This window comes from Cricetulus griseus, chromosome 6 (genome assembly GCF_003668045.3).
Source record: "Cricetulus griseus strain 17A/GY chromosome 6, alternate assembly CriGri-PICRH-1.0, whole genome shotgun sequence".
In the NCBI taxonomy this organism is placed as follows: Eukaryota; Metazoa; Chordata; class Mammalia; order Rodentia; family Cricetidae; genus Cricetulus; species Cricetulus griseus.
This window is the reverse complement of record NC_048599.1, coordinates 75569487-75586434: the sequence shown is the minus strand read 5'-3', so window position 1 is coordinate 75586434 and position 16948 is coordinate 75569487. Positions and strand designations below refer to the sequence as shown.

The window sequence follows — 16948 nt, the reverse complement described above, 5'->3', positions numbered from 1 at the left end:
TATGCAGAAGTTCATTTTCCAGTTGCACACTTAGGCAGGAGCCCAAGCTTGTGAGCCTCCATTTATATTCCAGCCTCGGTGCCACCTCCCCCACTCCCTGCTCCCACTCCCATGTTAAGCCATTCTTCTCCCCGGGAGCCCCTGGCTGCCGTCATCATTCTCACTTAGGCAAACTCTATCTATGGATTTCATTCCTCTAATTTTCTCCCATAAATCAATCCCCCCTCCCCTTGGCTGCTGCTGCTCTGTCTGGATTGCGCCTCTAGTCAGTTGTTCATTTCATCCAATTGTGTATTCAATGAAGGGTTATCAAGTGCCAGCTATATGCTAGACACTAGGGAGACAACAGTGAAGCAGGTAGCCCATGTATAAACCATGTGGTTTATAAACAGAAAATCAGTTTTCAGCTCTGGAGGCTGGGAAGTTCACTATGAAGGCTGTGGCAGATGCATGGTGAAGACCTCCTAGTTCATAAGTGGCACATCCTTGTTAATGATCACAAGATGAAAAGGGCCTCAGGCCTCTTTATAAGGGTACTGATCTTATTCACAAGGGCCCACTCCCAAAGTATAACCACTTCCAAAGATCTAGCTCCTAGTATAATATTTGGGAATATTAGCTACTTGTCGCACTGCTTTGATAAAATACCCAGATAAAAGCAATTTAAGGAACAAAGGGTTATTTTGGCTCCTAGTTTGCGGATACAATCCATCATAATGGGAAGTCCTCGTGGCAGGAGCGTGATGCAGCTGGTTAGCCTGAGCCAACAGTGAGCAAACCGAGGACAGCAAATGCTTGTACTCAGCTCTCTTCCTCCTTTAATTCAGGCCAAGCCTAGGGAACAGAGCTGCCCGCATTTGGGTCATGTATTCTCAACTGCCCTAACCTCTCACAGGCATACCCAGAGGCTAACCTAATCTAGATAACCCCCACAGACATGCACAGAGGCTAACCTAATCTAGATAACCCCCACAGATATGCACAGAGGCTAACCTAATCTAGACACCCTCTCACAGGCATGCCCAGAGGCTAACCTAATCTAGACACCCTCTCACAGGCATGCCCAGAGGCTAACCTAATCTAGATAACCCCCCACAGACATGCATAGAGGCTAACCTAATCTAGATAATCTCCCACTGACTTGCACAGAGGCTAACCTAGTCTACATACTCCCTCACAGGTGTGCCCAGAAGGTTTGCCTCCCAGGTAAACCCAGATCCTGCCAAATTGACAATCACATGGGTTATGATTTCTGCCCTTGAAAGTGAGGTGGGGCCTAAACATTCAGATCCCTGCTGGGTGTGTAGACCTTACAGCATAGCTAGCACCTAAACTGGACATCTGGATTCAACTCTATCTCCTTTGCCTATAAGCTGATAAACTCAAAACAAATTACTAGTAACTAATATGTCTTGGCTTTATTTTCTTCATGAGTAAAATGTGGATAACAGTAACTGTCCCATGAGGTACTGGGAATTTTCAATGAAAGGAAGTACCCAAAATATGATACACAAAATGGTTTTCAATGTTTATCTCCATTGCCAACCCAACACTGTCTGCTGGGTGGCACGTGTGACTGTCCCAGTGAAGGGGATAGCCATTAGCTCTCCACGGGACAGTGGTGGGCATCCTGAGGTCATGGGATGAGGAAGGATCTGACCACCGGAAAGAAGAATGCCTTCTCTTTACCCCCAAGTCTGACCACCAGAAGGAAGAATGCCTTCTCTTCACCCTCCAGTCTGACCACTGGAAGGAAGATTAACTTCTCTTCACTTCCCCTCCGCCCCCAGTCTGTCACAGAATTTGGTTCCCGCTTATCCTAGCTGGATATAAATCCCCAGGAGGAAGGGATTGCTACATACAATTTGTGTATTGTCTCTAGACTGGAAATATCATGGAGGAAGTCTGTGCTGTATTGTTAGGGACAAAGATGACAAGAATGCTAGGAGATGACGTAGACACTTTGAAAAACAGGTTGGAAGAGATTCAGAACACACAGTTACTACATGGTCTAGCAATTCTACCCCAGGTGCTAGATATTCCTAAGATCTGACCATGCTGTCCTTTTCTTTAACAGATGCTATCACAAGAAACTCTGAGCACCCTAATTTCTACCTTTTGAGACTTTTCCAAAAGGATACAAACATCTTGTAGAATCATCTGAATTTGGCTGGAAGATCAAGAGCTGCAGGGTTGACAGAGAGGAAAACCCCACTGTCAAATGTTGTGGGATATTACTTTAAGATGTGTTACATTCATTTATGCTGTGGAATAAGTGTTTAATGATGCAAAGATGTATTGCATTTTTTTATGCTGCATTTGTTTAACTCTGTAAAGCTGTGTTACTTTGCCTGCCTAAAACACCCGATTGGTCTAATAAAGGGCTTCCAGGCACAGAGAATAAATAGGAGGAGAAATGTAGGTTGGAGGAGAAAGAGAAAAGCAAGGAGCAAGAAAGGGAGGAGAAGGGGATGCCAGGGGCCAGCCACCCAGCCACACAAACAGCACAGATTAAGAAGGAAAGAAAGATATAAAGAATAAAGAAAGGTAAAAAAAAGTCCAGAGGCAAAATGTAGTTAAAGAGAAACAGAATAATTTAAGTTAGAAAAGCTTGCTAGAAACAAGTCAGGCTAAGGATGGGCATTCACAAAGAATAAGTATCTGTATTTATTTGGGAGCTGGGTGGTGAAGCCCCCAAAGAGTGAAAAGAACAACTAGAGTCAAGGGCATTTCTGCTCATACGGGAAACTGCCCTTGGGATGGGTCATCTACACTGCCAATTTGACTGGATAGGCATCTACCTAGGAGCAGAGGGAAGCACGCTCAAGGAGACTCTGTGAAGGTGACTCCAGAATCTACTGGGTCATGAAGGCTCTTGACCTGATGAAAGAATTCATCGAAGAAGGATTCACAATGGATGCAAGTATTAGGATGTGGGCTTTGGTGGAGGAGAAAATAGTGTGACTGTGTCCTTGTCTCTTCTTTTTCCTCTGTTTTCAGTCTACTTCCTATGAGGTTAACAGCTCTCTTTAACCACAGGTACCCACTGCCTCCGTGGCCTGCCCAAGTGCAAGAGGCCAAGGGATCATGGATGGAACTCTCTGAGACAGTGGGCCAAGATAAAGCTTTCCTCCCTTCAGATGTTGGTCACAGTGATAAGAAGTTAGCTAACACTCCCCTTGACTGAAGCACAGCCAGCACGGCAGAACTCAGTCACAGGCCACCATGGCTTCTACCCATTAGGTCTATTGGAGTGTTGAATGCTTGAATAATTTCAAAAGTGAATGGCATGGTTCCGATTTGAACACTTTAATGAAATCCAGCAAGGAACACGGTGAAACGACTAAGGCGGAACCAAGATCAGTTTAGAATTCAGCAAATTAGTCTAGTTTGCCTCGTGTTTCAGTTCACATCCCAGTTTAAATATAGTATGTATTTAATATGATGTGAAGTCATATTTTAACACCTCCCAACTGTGAGGACTTTGCAATTCTAATAGAAAACACGTCATAAATTAGCCTGAGGTGATGTGTCGCTTTCACGTGTCTCAGAGTGTGATTGTCTCGAATGGATCAGGACTCTAGGGATTTTCCCCCCATTCCTCTTCCTCCCAGACCCTGAGAGCTTTTACTCTAAAATATTACTGTCAAATCAAAATGCCAACTCTTCTCCTGAATAAAGAAACTTCCTCCAAACTAATCAAGATTTACATGAACCTTTCAAAAAGGTAGCCACCACGAGAGGCACAGGATGAAGGGAGGGGTCTCTCCCATTCAGTGCTGAGTCCAAAAGCCAAACTCTTCCCAAGGTTTGCCGAGTGGATGAAGGTTAACTTGAGATACACCTGGTGTTATAAGTGACACAGGACACATCTGGAGGAACTACCGCGCCAGCCCTCCACCCCGCCCCCTCCCCACTGCATTCCATCTTTAGCTGCATCTGGATGTTCACACCCTAGAATGTTCCACTGTTGTTTCCACTTTCACAAGGCCATGAGGCAAAGTGCCAGATGGAACCATGCCTGACCCAGGATCCTTGCTGGGAAGCAGGATGGAAGAAGGTTTTGTCACCCATCCAGGGCAGAGCCCTCTGAGACCTCAGCAGGTTGTATGAATTTGGTTTTTCTACAAAGCTGGAACCATTAAGGCTGGAGCTCAAGGGTACTTGGTTACACAGGAGACCCGGTGGCTCATGGGAATGACACCACACTCAGTAGTGCCTGCTAAGCACCCTGCAGATTTCTCCCACATGTGCTCTCAGCAGCCCTGGAGGCAGGCAATAGTTGTCTTGTGTTGAAGAGGGTCAGAATGGTTGGGTAACTTCAATGGAGTGGTCTTCCCTGCCTAGTGCAGGGCTGGCATGAATAAGAAACCTCATCCCGGTTTCAGTCTCATGCCAACAAAGAATGAGTTAGAAATTATGGCTCGGCTCATGTCAGAAACACCATGTGAAGAAGGATTGGGGTATCATTTCGGGAATGTGACCAGAAAAGCTTTGTGAAACGAGACAGGACAGGACAAGACCTGAGGGCAGCCTTCCTACCCAGCCTCACCCTCTTGGAGAGAGCTCAGGAATAGAAGGGGCTGAAGAAGCCAACGGGAATTGAGGGAAGGGCTGTCTGTGGAGAAAGTAAAATTCCAGGGTGGGTCCTGACCAGTTCTCCTAGCCAGGCAGATGTATCGGTGGTCTAGATAATATCTTTCTGATGTACTGTGATTCTAATGACCTACTTCTGTACAACAGAGCAACCTCAAAGTGACGGGCTTATAACAAGGACATATAAACCATCACAATTTCTGTGGTTTAAGTATTCTGCATAGTTATGTCCACTCTTGTTTGGAGCCTCAAGCTTTGTTACAGAGAGACAAGATGCGGCTGAAGCTGAACTGGCAGTAAGCTGAGGTGCCAGTGGCCCCACAAGCATCTCTTTCTTCATGCAACTCTCGTGGACTCTTTGTGAAGGTTGGCTTGGGCTTCCTTACAGTATGGCAGCCTTGTCCACCATATTTATATGACAACCAAAGTCCAATGAAAGCATATTCCAGACAAGATTCTTGTGTCCTTTTGAATCCTATGAAAGGGTGTCCTGAGTATCAGTGTGACACACTTTGCTGTGTCACAAAAGCTGAGCCGGTTTCTGGGAAAGCGGACACAGCTGAGAGAGAGAGAGAGAGAGAGAGAGAGAGAGAGAGAGAGAGAGAGAGAGAGAGAGAGAGAGAGATGCCAAAGAGTTTGTGAACTTACTTAAAGACTGCCAGACTGAGGCTGGAATAAAGACAGAAGGCAAGGAACCATAGATGGGGTAGAGGCCTGCACTGGGAAGAAGGATGCACTCTAGTCATTTCTCCCAAACCACGTCATGTTCCTCAAGGGAAGCAGGCAGACACTGGCATACCAGAGTGAGGTTGAGGGAAAAATCTATAAAAGGTTCTGAGCCACCTGGGGAAGAGCAGCCTGACAGATCAGCTAATGAGGACAAAGTATCTGTCCTTGGAGAGTTCCTTCAGAGGCAAACTGACCTAAATTGGAAGCCAACTGACCTCCATGCAAAAAAAAAAAAAAAAAAGGCACAACCAGAGTCAGGTTTCTGTCATCTGAAGATTAACTAAAACCTTGGTCCCATTCCAAAATCAAGATAAAAGCATGGCTCTCCAAGGGTCACCACAGCTTTAGAACAAATTAGCTTATGAAGAAAGAAACAAATATGTGAAACACCTTCGACTTGACATCTGGGGTAGCTGAATGGGGTCAGCCATCACAGGGCTTGTCTACAGCACTGCCAGGAATGCAGCCTGCTGGCTCTGCAGAGTACTCCAGCACTGGCCCAGGTGGCTTGTGGGAGCCCTCAGAAGGAAAAGCACAGTAGTGTCGTCTCTCAGGCTATAGGGATTGATGACAGTCAGAGCAGCAATACTTATCCCAAAAGTCTGTGGACATGTTGTTTCCCCAAACTAATCTTTAAACTATTGGCTCAAGTTGAAATGGTGTGTAGCAGATTCTGGGGTTAAATAATGTCCAGTATTTATCCTTTTCCCATTTCTGCTTTTCCTGAGTTAGGGTTGGGCACTATGAGGAAGGAGTTTCCTGCCTCCCTTGCAGCTTAGGTGTGGTCATGTGACTAAGTACAGGTAACTAAAAACATTGTGGGCAACCTCTTGGTCATCTCCTTCAACACTACCTGGTCTTCCCCCTTCTGAGGTCTGGGAAACAGGAACTGTTGGAGCACCTTTGGGGCCCTGATGAGAGCAGACTGCCTCACTGGTAGCCATGCTAAGGTTTTCATTGTTTTGTTTTGTTTTGTTTTGTTTTGTTTTGTTTTGTGTGTGTGTAACAGCCCTAGCTGCCCTGGAACTAGCTCTGTAGACAAGGCTGGCCTTGAACTCACAGAGATTTGCTTGCCTCTGCTTCTCCAGTGCTGGGAGTAAAGGTGTGCAGCCCTCCCCCCCCCCCCCCGTCTGTGTGTGAATGCTCCTGGGTTTGCAACTATGACAAGCTTTTTTTAAAAAAATAATTTATTTAAATTTCTTTTATATGCATTGATGTGAAGGCGTCAGATCCCCTGGAACTGGAGTTACAGACAGTTGTGAGCTGCCATGTGGGTGCTTACAATTGAACCCAGGTCCTCTGGAAGAGCAGTCAGTGTTCTTAACTACTGAGCCATCTCTCCAGCCCCTTATGCAAAGCTTTTTATGTGAATGCTGGGATTCAAACTTGGGTTCTCATGCTTGTAGACCAAAGCTCTTAGACACTGAGCCATCTTCCTCAGGCCCATAAACTCTGTCTTTGGATATATTCTTTCCATTTGTCTAGAGGCCCAGCCCCGAACATGTATTTGTGTCCACTTTTATTTATCCTAACTGACTGGGCAAAGATTTCATTTCTCAGAAGTCTTGCCATACCCCGCCAGGAAATCCTGCCATCCTATGCCTGCCCCCTGCTTTCCCAGAGGCCGGTTCATCCCTCTATTACAACATTTATCACACTTTAGGGTAATTATCAGGAGAGGATTATGCTTCTCGATTGCAAAACTGTGAGCAACTTTGATCTGATCTGCCTTTGAATTTCCTCCAGTGCTGGGAGGGGCTGGTCACTCTCAGACAATACAAATAGTGATGTAGGAATGAGCACTAGGAAGGGTCAACAGAGGAGAATGTTGATGGAGTCAGCAAGGTGAGGATCACAGTCAGACCATGGATGAAGAAATGTGCCTGCATCCTCCAGTAACACAGCTGCCCTGGGCTGTGAGAACCTGCACAGCAGACTCAGAGAAAAGCAGTCAATTGCACACATGACCCCACTTCTTTGAAACCTGGTCTATCACGCAGGCGAGGCACACTCTGCAAGTGTCTAGGGTAGCCTCTCCCATTCCCCAGGGACCAGAACAGGGAAAGAGGCCAGAGCTTGTACAAGATGGGCATGGAGAGACTACAGCAGCAGCTCAGCAGATTATCACCATGGGTAAGAGACTAGGAAGCAATTACTGCCATGAGTGCAGAATCAGTCTGATTTGCTTCTAAATGAGGGGTGTTTCAGAAATCTTCAAACTCCTGCTGCAGTGGTTAAAGGGAAGGACGATTCGGATGCAAACACTCAATTACCAAGAAGAAAAGCCCACGGGTACAGAAAGGCAGCAATCAGCCGCTCCCAGCCTCCTTCTGTTTCTTCCAATGAAGTCAGCATTTTCTGTCTTTCCCAGCCCAGCTGGGATTTCAAATTCTTAAATTAAAGCAGGAGGAAAAAAAATGGCTTTCTTATTCCTCTTGCTAAATGGACCTCCAGCAGTTTTATTCTAACTAAAGCTAAATGAATTCTTTAAGAGGGATGACTTTTTCTTAGGACCCCTCCAAGGAAGTTCTTGACATCACTGGATGGCTACAAGTCTTAGGATAAATAATATCCAACCAACCAATTCCAGGTTGTGTGACACTCTGGGTTATATATCAAACCTAGATTTTTCTTGGTAGAAATTTCTTTGCCATCCCTAATAGGAAGAACTAGGTTCAAATGAGGAGCTCTCCCATCCCAAGCCCAATGCTACATCTCTAGGAATTATCTTTTGTGGCTCACGTCCTTGGATCTGTTTATTGACAGACAGCAAAGGTCTTCCAAACACTTAGGTGGTTTTGACAATGATGTGGGCTGGTGAGGGGCTTGAGGCCGTAAAGCAGAAAGCAAGCACAATCGTTGCCTACTCATGGAGCCTCCGGTCCACCAAACTACTATCCCTGCAGTGGTCTGCATACCCTACCTCTCTTCCTTGATGTCCTCATCCAGTTTGTCACTATGCCTTGTTGATTCTAATTTTACTTCTTCCCTAAAAATATTGGCATAACTATTCTCATTGTAAACACCTTCATGTGATGGTTAAATCTTGACTACCAATTTGACTAGACTAAGGGACAGTGAGAGTACCCACAGCACACCACTGGGCATGTATGTGAGGGCATTTCTAGAGATGATGAAATCACAAGAACTCTGAGCTAACCAGATTGAACAGTGAAACTGTGGAGGTGTGGGTGTGGGTGCAGGTGGGGGTGGGGGGTAGGGGTGCAGGTGAGGTTAACTGGAGAAAGTGTGCCTCCAACAGCATGCCTGTGAAAGATATAACTTAGCTCTTCCTTTTCTGTTATCCTTCTGTTTCCTGCTGCCATGAAGTGAGCAGCCTTTGACACACACTTCCACCAGGGTGACACTCTGGCCTACCTCAGGCCCACACACTTCCATCAGGGTGATGCTCTGGCCTACCTCAGGCTCACACAACTACTTGCTCTGTTTTCACTTTTGGGGGTTTCTGGTAGTCTGGAGATCACTGGGATGCAAGGGGCTGTCTTAGTTAGGGTTTCTATTGCCACAATGAAACACCATGACCAAAAAGCAAGTTGGGAGGAAAGGGTTTATTTGGCTTACACTTCCACATTGCTGTTCATCAACAAAAGAAATAGGGCAGGAACGCAAGCAGGGCAAGAACCTGGAGGCCGGAGCTGATGCAGAGGCCATGGAACAGTGCTGCTAACTGGCTTGCTCATGGTTTTCTTCAGCCTGCTTTCTCTTTCCTCCCCTACTCCTCTCTCTCTCTCTCTCTGAGACAGGGTTTCTCTGTGTAGCTTTGGAGTCTGTCCTGGAATTTGCTTTGTTGACCAGGCTGGCCTCGCGTCAAACTCACAGAGATTCACCATTAACGCCCGGCTCAGCCTGCTTTCTTATAGAATCTAGGACCACCAGGCTCAGGAGTGGTACCACCCACAGTGGGCTGGACCTGCCCCACCAATCACTAATTAAGAAAATGTCTCACAACTGGATCTTATGGAGATATTTTCTTAATTGAGGTTCCCTCCTTTCAGATGACTCTAACTTGTGGCAAGTTGATGTAAGACTGGCTAGCACAGGGACCCTGCACCTTAGTAAGCACACTGCCCTCCTTGGGTCTCCTTATGTCAGCCAACATTCCACTGGTCAAAGTAAGCCCAGGACGCATGAGCAGAGGCATTTTCTTTGGCCACTCTGCCAGTATAGTGAAAAAGGTCTTAATGAGCAAAAAACGGAGAATGGTAATCCAATCCAGCACATGGTGCACAGCAGAGGTGGCCCAGGGGAGAAGATCAAACTCTAAAGTTCAGCATTAGCTAAGTAACAATTCTTTCAATGAACCATAAAGGTTTGTAAAAAGCATAGAATCCACAGAATTAGCTGAATATGGTGACCGGATGCTACCAAGACATTTTCTCCTTGATTCTATCAACTAGCCATAAATATATTCCCTATAAGCACAAGTTGCAGTAATATATCACGGCTTCCACTTGCTAAGACAGACATAACTTGACAGAGCCTACACACAGCCTACAGTCATCTCAGTGGAAGCTTCAGTTGAGGAATTGTCTAGATTATAATGGCCTGTGAACATGTCTGTGGGGATTGTCTTAATTGTTCATTGATATGAAAGGGCTCAGTCCACTATGGGTGTCGCCATCCTTAGGCAGGTGATTCTAGGCTGTATAAGAAAGCTAGCTAAGCATGAGCCAGAGAAGAAGCCAGAGAGTGAACCAGTAAGCAGCATGCCTCCATGGTTTCTGCTTCGGGATACTGTTCTAATTTCCCTCAAAGATGGACTTGGAAGTTTAATATGAAATGAAAAAAACCTTTCTTCCACTAAGTTGTACTTATCACGCAACAGAAAAGAAACCAGAATAGGCCTACAGGGGGTAAGGAAACAAGGGCCCAGGTGTGATGGGGGAAATACTTCTGTGTATGTTTATCTTATTGATTGTTAAATAAAATACTGTTTGGCCAATGAGACAGCAAGTAGACGGGACTAGGAGTCAAAGAGGATTCTGGGAAATGTAGTAGAGAAGTGCTGATCCAGGCAGGAAGTGACATAGCAAGGAGACTCATATTTAAAGAAGGAGAAACAGGAAGGGCCCTCTTTTCCCCTCCGCTCCTGCTCCAGCAGCACATGTGATCCACCAGCCAGGAGGGACGCCAACAAGGCGTCTGATAAGTCTTATAAAAAAAATAGACTTATGATAATTAAGACTGAGCTAACAGATGAGGAATCCTAGTCATTGGCCAAGCAGCTTTGAACCTAATACAAGTTTCTGTGTATTCATTTGGGCCTAACTTGGGCAGGCGGCTGGTTTTGTAAAGCACAGGCGGCTGGCGTAAAGCACACACGTGGTGGTGGGGCTCAGGCGGCATTTGGCAGAAAGATTTATCTGAACACAGGTGACCTTGTATACAGGTTCTGCCTCCACCAACTCCAATTCCAGAGCCACTTGGGGACAGAGCTAAGGAACAAGGGAAACGAGGCTCTTGAAATACAGGTTGAGAGTTGTCCCTCAATCTCATCATGGCCCCACCACCCCACACAGAGGCAGACCAGCTATATATCTCTGGAGGGTTCTTCTCAGCAGCTGTAGGCTCTCCTCTGTTTCCCTTGGGTCATGTTACTTGGTCTGTCCACTCGGATGACTCTCCAGCCATACACATCTCTGTTACTATTTCTGGCATCCCACAAAAGGTGTAGATGTGCTTTAAGTGAGGGGCCACTTCTTGAGGATGGCAGTATCTGGATAGAACTGCCGTAATGGTACCACTGACTTGTGGGTGGGGTGTTCAACAGTAGAGATCTATTGCAGCACAATGTGGGAGACTAGAAATACAAGATTAGGTGCGGGCGGAGGGGCTCCCTCTGAAGGCTGTGAGGACAGTCTGCACCACATCTCTCTTCTGGCTTCTGGTTTCTCAGCCATCTGTGCAGCAAGCATCCCCTTCTTCTGCTTTTATGTCCTACAATGTTCTCCCTGTGTGTGTAATTGACACCTAAATTCCCTTCTATAGGAACACTGGTACATCAGAGGCCCACCCTACCATAATGGGAACTCATCCTAATTAATTATATCTTCAATGATCCTATTCTTACATATGGCCATATTCTGTGGAACTGGAGGCAGGCTCTGGGTTTTGATAAATTAATTTTGAGCAAGAAAAACCATAATTCAACAAGAGAGCAAGATCCCAGTATCTCACAGACCTGGAACCTGACAGGTATCCATCACACATCTGCTAAGAGAAATTTCCAATTTGAGAAATGCTAACACTCAAATTCCAAGCTCCAACTCTTTCTCTCCTTTCTTCTTACCTTACCTGACACATGCATGCACACTATACATATCACACACACACACACACACACACACACACACACACCCCACATACACCTGCAGAAGAAACAGCACAAAGCTGTCATTGCTGGCTTCTGGTGAGGTGCCAGACCTCAAACAGCCTTCCATTCTCCTGAAGCCTTATCACCAGGGCACAGCAAGAAAATAAAGATTCTCTGCCAGGTGTGAAACTCCCCCACTTACTCCTGGCTTGGGTGGCTCCCAAGGCAGAACTCACCTCAAACATGCTGTGGGGGGGCGGGGGATCCAGCCCGTGGTACTGATTTGCAGAGCAGATATGTGAGCAGCACCAGGAGGAGGAACATACCCATTTCACGGTTCCTCCTCCCCTTTTAGCTCACAGCACCTGGGGCTAGACTGCTTCCTAGAGTTCTAGGTGGTGGAGGTGGACAGGGTGCTGGTGGGCAGGGTGAGGAACAGGAGCCCAGCCTTACCTCAAGTTCACATCTGGGCTCCCCAATGACTTGCTGTATGCACTTGGTCTAAGTATTCTTTAGCTCTTCATCCAGAAAGGAGGCAAGAGCACAGACTCCTGGGGTGAGGGTGGGGTTGTAAGAACACAGCAGGACAACATAAGTAGGTGGTGGTCAAAGGTCCCTGAAGCCGCCAAGTTTGAATTCCAGTGTGTTCTGTTCTTATAAAATCCTGTGTGGTCCAATTCCAAAGCCTGGCTGATGCCCAAGACCTAGGACTAGAATACTAATCACAGGGGCCCCCCTGAGAGAAACTCTGTGTACAAGCTATCTAACTTAACCCTGGCTTGGGTCCCCTGCAAGGCTACAACCGAGGTTTTCAGGGAAGGCTCCCCCTCCAGCCTCACCTCTGATGTTGCTGCTAGATCTCAGTTCCTTACTGACCTTAGGTTAGAGTCCTCCCTCAACTCCCTGCTCCAGGAGCCTCTGCAGCTCACAGTTTACAATATGGAAAGTGGCTGTCATCAGAGAAAGCATGACAGAGTAAGAGGGGAGGAGTATTCATAGCCTAATCCTGAAAAGGACAGCCCACCATGTTTGCTGTGTTTCTTTTGTTAACAGTGGGTTATAATTTGTACATCTGTTCACAATAGTCAAAAAGTAGGAGTGGCCCAAGTGTTTACTGATAAATCAAATGTGGTACATCAATAAAAAGGAACAATATTCAGCCTTTAAAAGGAAGGAAACTGCCATTCATGCTATAAAATAGGTGAACCTAGATGACATGCTAAATGAACTAAGCACTCACAAAGAAGACAAATGTTATACCATTTTACTTCTACAAGTACCTAAAACTACCAAGTTAATCAAGGCAGAAAGAGGAAAGTGGTTATCAGGGTTATGGGGTGACACAGAGAACATTTATTTTCTCTGTTTCTTAAATAAGTTCAGTGTTTCTCAAGATATAAAAGTCCTAGCAACTGGTTGCATAATGGAAAAATGGAAAAAAATAATTCTGCTATTGGACTTTAAAAAGGTAAAGTACTTTTCAAAAGTTAAGATAGCCAATTTTAAGCACAGAGAGTGGGAGAGGGTGGGGAGAGAGAGAAAGAGAGAGGGGGGAGATGGAGAGAGAGGGAGGGAAGGAGAGAGAGAGAGAGAGAGAGAGAGAGAGAGAGAGAGAGAGAGAGAGAGAGATGAACTAGCCAAACAAGCCAGATCATTTACGGAAGGGTGGGATTACACACAGGCATGAATGTCAGGAAGTAGCATCAGCAGATACCAATGCCACATTTGGGTAGCATTTAAGGTCACCAAGATAGTGTTCACCATCATATGCATGGCAGCAGCTGCTACATCTAAAATACACAGCATCCCAATTCCAAAGTATAAGACACCTTCTGAATGTATTTTATACATGCTGCAAATCAATGCCCTGATAAAAGCTCACCCCACCACATAGTCTCTAACACATCCTGCACAGCATGTTGTAATACACTCCTATAGTCTTCCTGGCTCCCAGATCTTAACGGACTGTGTTGACATTTTCAGAGAGGATCCACAGTGGACAGAGGCTTAATTCAGCCTGCTCAGAATAGGAGAAAAGCATTTTGAACAACTCAGGCCCTTGCCTTGAAATCAGTTTTATTCACTTCTCCAAATATACATTGTAAAATGCCTCTTTCTTTTCCCACATCAACTGAAAGCACAGGGTTTTTCAAAGGCTAAGAAGCCCAAGGGGTGAGCTCACGTACAGAGGCACTGAGCCCAGTACCCAGTACATTGAAACCGCTCATATCTATCCCATGAGGCACGATATATTCTGTGCAGTGAAGAAGTCTTTGAGATGTTTTGGGAAGACATTGCAGAGCCCCTTCTCTCTAAAGCCCACCACAGGCAAATTTTTCTCACAGGACTGGCAGCCATTTGTCATGCAACAAGGTTAGAAAGCAGTTCACATTTAGAGGGTACCAAGTGGACCCTTGAGTACTACACTCTCATTTGATGCAGGGAGAGACAAGACAGCTGAGAAGGGATGCAGACACACAGGCTGGCCAATGGGACTCACATCCAAGACTTACTCATATCGGGTACTTACTTTGGGACACACTCCCTTAGAGGGAATGACAGAAACTTCCCTACTCAACATGTGACAATAGTACTTCTGGTTACCTTAATGAACTATGGGTGGTCTCACTCCCATACTAAAACAAAGACATGCTGTGATACCACAGAGTGCAAAGTAAGCACAGGTACCTACAACAGAAATTCATTTCCACCACTTGTCAACACTTTACCGCATTATGGGCGAGGCACTGGGTCACTAGCTAGGACCTCTGGGATTAGAGAGGCAATGGAGATATACCTTCCACTCCTTGGTGTGGAAGGAAAGAGTCCCAGCACAATGGTCACCTCACACATGAGTGTTACTCATCCCCTGAAGTCATTTAGATAGTGACAGCTCTACTGCAGTGTCCCTCAAGAGTTAGGCTGAATGTGTATTTGTCTGTCTCCAACCCTTTTTTCCCTTCCATTTTTTTTTGGGGGGGAGGGAGGGGAAGGTTGTTTCAATATGGTTCAAAGTCTTTAATTCGATACCAGATACCAAGTGACTTCACACATGGCCTGGGGGAGGCAGGGTGTCAGTCCATCATGGTGGACTGATAATCAAAATAATCCAAAAAGCACTAATGTCCAGAAGCCAAAGGCACTACCAACTACTTCTAAAATCATTGTGTCTGTGAGAGGGAAATAGAGAAAAAAGAAGCAGAACTTAAAAGCACTGACTTCAGTCAGACTGCAGAGGGGTTACCAGCCATCCCTCCAAGGAATAAACAAGCCAGTCAGCAAAATGGCACAGGAAACTGGAGAATGGATGCTGCCAATATGACCACACAGAGGAATGCAGAACAACAGCCCAAACAAATCAGTATCCCTCTTTCAAAGCTTAGATCTGAGTCCTTTTCATGAAACACTCAGGCATACGTGAGGCCAACATACACAAGAACACCAGATACTAGGTAAGAAACAGTCTTCATAGGAAAGTAACCTCCATATCTCCCATCAGGGTATTTATTCAACTCTGTGATAGCCATCCCCACTGGCATCTAACACTGGCTCTACCTCCACAAATGTTTTCCTTTATAAAAATTTGACTTTGTAAAGCATAGCCAGGCACAGGAGTTGAACATTCCCTAGGTAAATGGGGCTCAAACCCTCTCTGAGGTTAGAGCTAGGTCAGAGCAGTTGCTCTCAGACTTGGGCATTAGAACTACCCAGCATGGTATTAAAACACAACTTGATTCAGTTGTGCTGCAGTGGGTTTCCAGCACTTTCATTCCAGGAGAGTCCCCACACGTGGCAGTGGCGGCTGCAGCTGGATGCACACTTATTCTTACTGTAGCACCAATGAAGAAGTAAGTTTCTACAAAAAAAAAAAAAAAAAACCCTTCCAATTCTACCACCACTCACCCCACTGAGCCCTTCCTTTCTGGAGACTCTGGCAAAGTCTGTTCCGACACACATTTTACCTTTTCTATGGTCCTCACTCACACAGACTTTAGAGGTCATAATTCCCGCTTGGTCCACATCCCACTGGCGATGTGAGTATGGTCCATTTGCTCATTCATTCGTGCATTTGTAATGACATAATAAGCAGCAACTAAAATAAAAGCTAGGACCTTGAAAATAACCTGTATTTGTCCTCCAGAAACTTCCCCCCACCTATCTCCACCTCCAAACATATTACAACCAGTTTTATTAAACCTACAAATATGACCATTCAGTAGAACATTGAAAAACAAATGAACTCTACCAACAAGAAACAATATGGGTGAATCATAGTCATATTAACACTTTAACAGAAGGAAATAGAGATCGCATACAAAGAAACCAAATTTGTAACATTAGAAATACATGTTCTTTAGAATGTCTTAAAATAGATACACATTTAAAAAAGCTTTGTACTTTGTTGTAATCACTGAATAAACACATGCTGGGGAGCTAGGGATGTATTTCAGTTGATAGGATATTTGTTTAGCATGTGTGAACCCCAGGATTTCATCCCCAGCTCTAAAAAACCAAAAACCAACCAAACAAAAAAACAGGCAGGGTGACTTATGCTTATAATTCCAGAACTAGGGACATGAGGCAGTAAGAGCAGAAGTTCAAGGTCATTCTCAGGTATGCAGTAAGTTTTGAGGACAGCCTTGGTATGGGGGGGGGAATGAATGAGCACTCAAGGGAAGACAAAGGAGGGAGAAGGAAAGAGGGGAAAGGGGAGAGGGGAGGGGAGGAAATGATAGGGAAGGGGAGGGGAGGAAATGGTAGGGAAGGGGAGGGGAGGACTTGTTCACTGAACAAGGTCCCATGAATCTTGACAGGGGAGGAGGGACCTTATCCTTCAGTGTCCTTCCTCTCTTCCATCCTCCAGCTGTAGCCTTCAGTTTCCACAAAATAACTCCCAAATCAAGAGCTTTTATATACACAGGCAATTCACTCAAGCGGGAACCAAGTAGTAAACAAATGTAAGGGGGGCTGGGAGTGTCAGTGCTCCTCATAATCAGACACGCAAATAACAGCATTTGGGGGGGGGGGCTATCATTTCATGCCTACTAAGTTAGCAAAAATGACAAAAAAAAAAAAAAAAGCAAAACCCAGAGGCGCTACCATGAATGTGACTGAACTGTCAGAGTAGAACTAATGGGCACAGCAGTGAAACCAAAGAGAAAATTTCAGCTAGCTGTGTGGAGAAATGTAGGCATGTCATTCTGCAGAACTCATCCTAAGGAGGGAAATCAATGGAGGGAAATGACTCATGTGACTCTCAACAACACTATAACTTGGAAAACCACATCA

The 16948-nt window shown here is 45.4% G+C and overlaps 1 protein-coding gene across 4 annotated transcripts in view; it reads right to left on the bottom strand.

Moving 5' to 3' along the window:
* Positions 1-16948, bottom strand: part of Ldlrad3 (low density lipoprotein receptor class A domain containing 3) — a 231216-nt gene that overhangs the window by 90640 nt on the left and 123628 nt on the right. The gene's annotated exons all lie outside the window — the stretch shown is intronic.